Source organism: Oncorhynchus nerka, linkage group LG14 (assembly GCF_034236695.1).
Source record: "Oncorhynchus nerka isolate Pitt River linkage group LG14, Oner_Uvic_2.0, whole genome shotgun sequence".
Lineage (NCBI taxonomy): Eukaryota > Metazoa > Chordata > Actinopteri > Salmoniformes > Salmonidae > Oncorhynchus > Oncorhynchus nerka.
In genome coordinates, this window is record NC_088409.1 from 28,258,184 (window position 1) to 28,264,906 (window position 6,723).

Here is a 6,723-nt window from a genome sequence, read left to right on the forward strand (position 1 = left end):
TCAAGAAATCGTGCAAACTCACATGTACTTGCCAGCCTTTTCAAAGCAAGGATGTAGTCAGCCACGGTTTCCCCTTGACTCTGGTGACGTTGGTAAAATTTGAAACGTTCTGCAATGAGAATTGGCTTAGGCTTGAAATACCTTGAAAGAGTTTCAGTCAGTTCTGCATAGTTCAACTCCACTGCTTTCATTGGTTCAATGAGACCTTTCAGCAATCCATACTCAGTTGGACCCAAAACACTGAGAAATACGTCTGCTTTCTTTCCATCTTTGATTTCATTTGCAGCCAGCCAACGCTCAAAACGCTCCAAATAGGAATCAAAATCCTCTTTTGTAGCCTCAAACTCTGGTACTCGACCAATGGTTGCCATTTTCACAGTTAATTGTTCAGTTTCCTTATATTCCTTAATTTTCTGAATATTCATCTACTTCTTCACTTCAGAAGTTTCTGCAATTACTTCATTCACTGCACTCATTTGTATTAATGTACACACCGTGTTATGTCCCTTCTTCCTTTTTTTTCCCCTTGACAATATTTCTCCACTGAGATCGCCTAATTTCAATGGGTTCCAATGACAGTTTATTTTATTTAACCACCAGAGGGCAGTGTCGCTATTCTGGACTCCAATAGTCTTGCTACTTGGCAGCTCCTGAATACTGTACTAGCAGTGCTAGCAGTGCTTAGCCTTCTCTACTGGCGAAAGAAAATAAAAAATAACTGACGAATTACATAATTATTTTGAGTTTCATTACTCACGCAACATTCTTCCCTTCAAGCAATGTCCGTTTATGTAGTTTAATCACCTCGTCGCCACTGTAATATTTGTGTTGTGGAGAAATGACCAGGCAGGAGACGGGAGTACAGTTAGTTTTCGTTTAGTCATGTGCTCTACAGTTCGCGGCATTCCAGTGCGCATGTGCATTTCCTATTAGGTGTAGTAACGTAACACTGCCGTAATGCATTACTGCTTAGTAACAGCACAGTAACTAATATATACAGATGTAGATCCCAGATACTACAGTAGGCACCTCCCTCTTTCAAATATTTATAAAAGATAAAGTATCTAACATTTTTAAGACAGATTAGTGCTAAAATGACCGACATCTGTTCAATTACTTGAATTCCATTTAGTTACTTCTCTAGAGGGAAATCAAATCACTCACGAGAGAAATCAAGTCAAGAACTATGTGGGACGCTGGGTTGAAGGGAGTTGTAGTTTTCATTAAGCAAATATTCACCCTTATTCAGCGCAGAAACTTGGTAATTAACTACAATGACCCTAATCCATTGCGCCTGTTGTTTCCAGCTCAAACAGAGACTGTTGTCACTAGTTGCCACTGCCACTGCCACAAATTTATAAAACCCTACCTATTTCTACAATTTCTCTTCATAAAATGTGATTTTAAACCTAACCTTAACCACACTGCAAACCTTATGCCTAACCCTCACTTTATGACCAAAAAGCTATTTTTTTTTGTTTTCATGAATTTGCACAATATAACCAATTTTGACTTTGTCGCTGTGCTATCTCATGGAAACTCACAGAGACTTATACAGTTTTAATTAACTAGGCAAGTCAGGTAAGAACAAATTCTTATTTACAATGACAGCCTACCACCGGCCAAACCCGGACAACGATGGGCCGCCCTATGGGACTCCCAATCACCTCCAGATGTGACACAGTCTGGATTTATACCAGGGGTAGTACTAGTGACAACTCTTGCACTGAGATGCAGTGCCTTAGACCGCTGTGCCACTCGGGAGCCGTTAGATACACACCGATCACATGAGAGAGGAATGTACACAACACAATGACTAGAGGGATAGAGAAAGTTGGAGAATGTATGCTTTATCTAATTTGAAGAACTAGTAAAATTATTTCAGCTCTGGAGCTGCTACTGCTTGAGCAGAAATGAGATGATGACTTTAAGGAATGAAAAACAATATAGTAATCAAATAAATACTAAGTAATATACACAACTGAAATATTTTATTATTTCATAGTAATTTTCATTGTAATGTTTCATGAACTGAAATAAAAGAGCCCAGAAATGTTCCATTCACACAAAAAGCATATTTCTTTAAACTTTTGTGAACCAATTTGTTTATATTCCTGTTAGTGAGCATTTCTTCTTACCAAGATAATCCATTTACCTGGCAGGTGTGGCATATCAACGTTGATTAAACAGTATAGTCATTACACAGGTGCACCTTATGCAGTTCTGTCACACAACACAATAGCACAGATGTCTCAAGTTTTGAGGGAGCGTGAAATTGGCATGCTGACTGCAGGAATGTCCACCAGAGCTGTTGCCAGAGAATTTAATGTTAATTTCTCTACCATAAGCCGCCTCCAATGTTGTTTTATAGAATTTGGCAGTACGTCCAACCGGCATCACAACAGCAAACCACGTGTAACCACTTCAGCCCAGGACCACCACATCCAGATACATTTTGAATTTGGCCTTTACCATTATATCCCATGGAAACACTGAAACACATATTTAATAACATACAGTATTAATAGTTGGCAAAAAGACAGTCAAAAAACTAATAATGAGGAATAAAGTTTTGAAGTGTCTGTCCTATATTCAGACCCCATGACTTTTTCCACAATTTGTTACATTACAGCCTTATTCTAAACTCGATTAATTACTGATTCCCCTCCTCAATCTACATACAATACCCCATAATGACAACACAAAAACAGGTTTTTATAAATGTTTTTATAAATGTTTGCAAATATATATATATATATATATATATATATATATATATATATATATATATATAAAAAAAAAAATGTATTTATATAATTATTCAGAACCTTTGCTATGAGACTTGAAATTGAGCTCAGGACAGGTGCATCCTGATTCCATTGATCATCCCTGAGATGTTTCTACAACTTGATTGGTAAATTCAATTGATTGGACTTGATTTGGAAAGGCACACACCTGTCTACATACAGTTAAAGTCTGAAATTAACATACACTTAGGTTGGAGTCAATAAATCTCATTTTTCAACCACTCCACAAACTTCTTGTTTAACAAACTATAGTTTTGGCAAGTCGGTTAGGACATCTACTTTGTGCATGACACAAGTAATTTTTCCAACAATTGTTTACAGACAGATTATTTCACTTATAATTCACTTCCAGTGGGCCAGAAGTTTACATACACTAAGTTGACTGTGTCTTTAAACAGTTTGGAAAATTCCAGAAAATGATGTCATTTGAGTCAATTAGAGGTGTACCTGTGGATGTATTTCAAGGCCTACCTTCAAACTCAGTGCCTCTTTGCTTGGCATCATGGGAAAATCAAAATAAATAAGTCAAGACCTCAGGAAAAAACATTGTAGACCTCCACAAGTCTGGTTCATCCTTGGGAGAAATGTCCAAACACCTGAAGGTACCACTTTAATCTGTACAAACAATAGTATAAACACCATGGGACCACGCAGCCGTCGTAACACTCAGGAAGGAGACGTGTTCTGTCTCCTAGATATGAAAGTACTTTGGTGCGAAAAGTGCAAATCAATCCTAGAACAACAGCAAAGGACCTTGTGAAAATGCTGGAGGAATCAGGTACAAAAGTATCTATATCCACAGTAAAACAAGTCCTATATCGACATAACCTGAAAGGCCGCTCAGCAAGGAAGAAACCACTGCTCCAAAACCGCCATTAAAAAGCCAGACTACGGTTTGCAACTGCACATGGGGACAAAGATCGTACTTTTTGGAGAAATGTCCTCTGGTCTGATGAAACAAAAATAGAAATGTTTGGCAATAATGACCATCGTTTTGCTTGGAGGAAAAAGGGGGAGGCTTGCAAGCCGAAGAACACAATCCCAACCGTGAAGCATGAGGGTGGCAGCATCATGTTGTGGGGGTGCTTTGCTGCAGGAAGGACTAGTGCACTTCACAAAATAGATGGCATCATGAGGGAGGAAAAATATGTGGATATATTGAAGCAACATCAGTCAAGACATCAGTCAGGAAGTTAAAGCTTGGTCGCAAATGGGTCTTCCAAATGGACAATGACCCCAAGCATACTTCCAAAGTTGTGGCAAAATGGCTTAAGTACAACAAAGTCAAGGTATTGGAGTGGCCCTCAGAAAGCCCTGACCACAATCCTATAGAACATTTGTGCGCAGAACTGAAAGAGCGTGTGAGAGCAAGGGGTCCTACAAACCTGACTCAGTTACACCAGCTCTGTCAGGAGGAATGGGCCGAAATTCACCCAACTTATTGTGCGAAGCTTGTGGAAGGCTACCCAAAACAATTTAAAGGCAATGCTACCAAATACAAATTGAGTGTATGTAAACTTCTGACCCACTGGAAATGTGATGAAAGAAATAAAAGCTGAAATAAATCATTCTCTCTACTATTATTCTGTTTCACATTCTTAAAATAAAGTGGTGATCCTATCTGACATAAAACAGGGAATTTTTACTCGGATTAAATGTCTGGAATTGTGAAAAACTGAGTTTAAATGTATTTGGCTAAGCTGTATGTAAACTTCTGACTTTAACTGTAAGTCCCCTACAGTTGACAGTGCATGTCAGAGCAAAAACCAAGCAATGAGCTCAAAGGAATTGTTCGAAATAGCTCTGAGATAGGAATGTGTTGAGGTACAGATCTGGGGAAGGGTAGCAAAAAAAAATCTGCAGCATTGAAGGTCACCAAGAACACAGTGGCCTCCAACAATCTTAAATGGAAGAAGTTTGGAACCACCATGACTATTCCTAGAGCTGGCTGCCCGGCCACACTGAGCAATCTGGGAAGAAGGGCCTTGGTCAGGGAGGTGACCAAGAACTCAATGGTCATTCTGACAGAGCTCCAGAGTTCCTCTGTGGACATGGGAGAACCTTCCAGAAGGACAGCCATCTCTGCACTGCACCAATCACTCCTTTATGGTAGAGGGGCCAGACAGAAGCCACTCCTCAGTTAAAGGCACATGACAGCCCACTTGGAGTTTGCCAAAAGGCACCTAAAGGACTCTCAGACCATAAGAAACAAGATTGTCTGGTCTGATGAAACCAAGATTGAACTCTTTGGCCTGAATGCCAAGCGTCATGTCTGGAGGAAACCTGGCACCATCATTAAAGTGAAGAATGGCGGTGGCAGCATCATGCTGTGGGGATGTTTTTCAGCGATAGGGACTGGGAGACTAGTCAGGATCGAGGAAAAGATGAACGGAGCTAAGTACAGAGAGATCCTTGATGAAAACCTGCCCCAGAGTGCCCAGAACCTCAGACTGGGGTGAAGGTTCACCTTCCAACAGGACAAAGACCCCAAGCACACAGCTAAGGCAACGCAGGAATGTCTTCGGGATAAGTCTCTGAATGTTCTTGATTGGCCTAGCCAGAGCTCGGACTTGAGCCCAATCGAACATCTTTGGAGAGACCTGAAAATAGCTGTGCATCAACGCTCCCCATCCAACCTGACAGAGCTTAAGAGGAGCTGCAGAGAAGAATGGGAGAAATTCCCCAAATACAGGTGTGCCAAGCTTGTAGGTTCATACCATAGAAGTCTAGAGGCTATCATCACTGCCAAAGGTGCTTCAACAAAGTACTGATTAATGGGGTGGCAGGGTGGCCTAGTGGTTAGAGCGTTGGACTAGTAACTTGAAGGTTGCAAGTTCAAACCCCTGAGGTGACATCTGTCGTTCTGTCCCTGAACAAGGCAGTTAACCCACTGTTTCTAGGCCGTCATTGAAAATAAGAATTTGTTCTTAACTGACTTGCCTGGTTAAATAAAGGTCAAATAAAAAATTAATAAAGGGTCTGAATACTTCCATTTTTGCAAACATTTTTTTTTAAAACTGTTTTTGCTTTCTCATTATAGGGTATTGTGTGTAGATTGATAAGATTTTTTTTTTTAATCCAAGGGGTCTGAACATTTTCCAAATATTAGAAAGCTCAGGATTTGTTTGTTTTTGTTGACACCCCTTATTTTGGGGGGGCACAAAACTACCTCCATACTTCCACACATTCGTATGGGTCCTGTGACACGTGTGGTTGTCGTAGCAAAACAGAGAACACCATCGTGTTTGTGAGAGTCTCCCTTTCCATAGAGGGGTCATAATAGTTTTGTAGGCCAAACCGTTTGGACGCTACAGATGTTTCGTAAGAAGACCAATTTTCAGGATGTCTCATGGTCTGACAAACACCACTGTAACTCCAAATAACACTGTAACTAAGGCACCTTCGATCGCAGATGCAGAAAGCCAGCATAGGCAGATGCAGAAAGCCAGCATAGGCAGATGCAGAAAGCCAGCATAGGCAGATGCAGAAAGCCAGCATAGGCAGATGCAGAAAGCCAGCATAGGCAGATGCAGAAAGCCAGCATAGGCAGATGCAGAAAGCCAGCATAGGCAGATGCAGAAAGCCAGCATAGGCAGATGTGGTGGATTGAGACGCAGCCTGATGGATTTTGAAGGGATTTTTTCATTATGTTACTTGGATTGACACACGGGTGCATCAACAGACTCTTAGGGATAAAGTAGTGAGACTACTTTCTGGAGGACAATGCCATGCTGACTCACATGCGTTAACAATTTGTGGGTTGGGCTAAGGCTTAAGAGGGTGTGAACTATGCTGAATGGGTGTAAACAAAGAAGAGCCCTCTAGGAGGTGTGAAAATCTCATAAAAATCAAAGGGAATTTTCTCTTACTTGTCTCCAATGTGGGACAACAAGTTTATCACCTTTTAAAGCAAAAT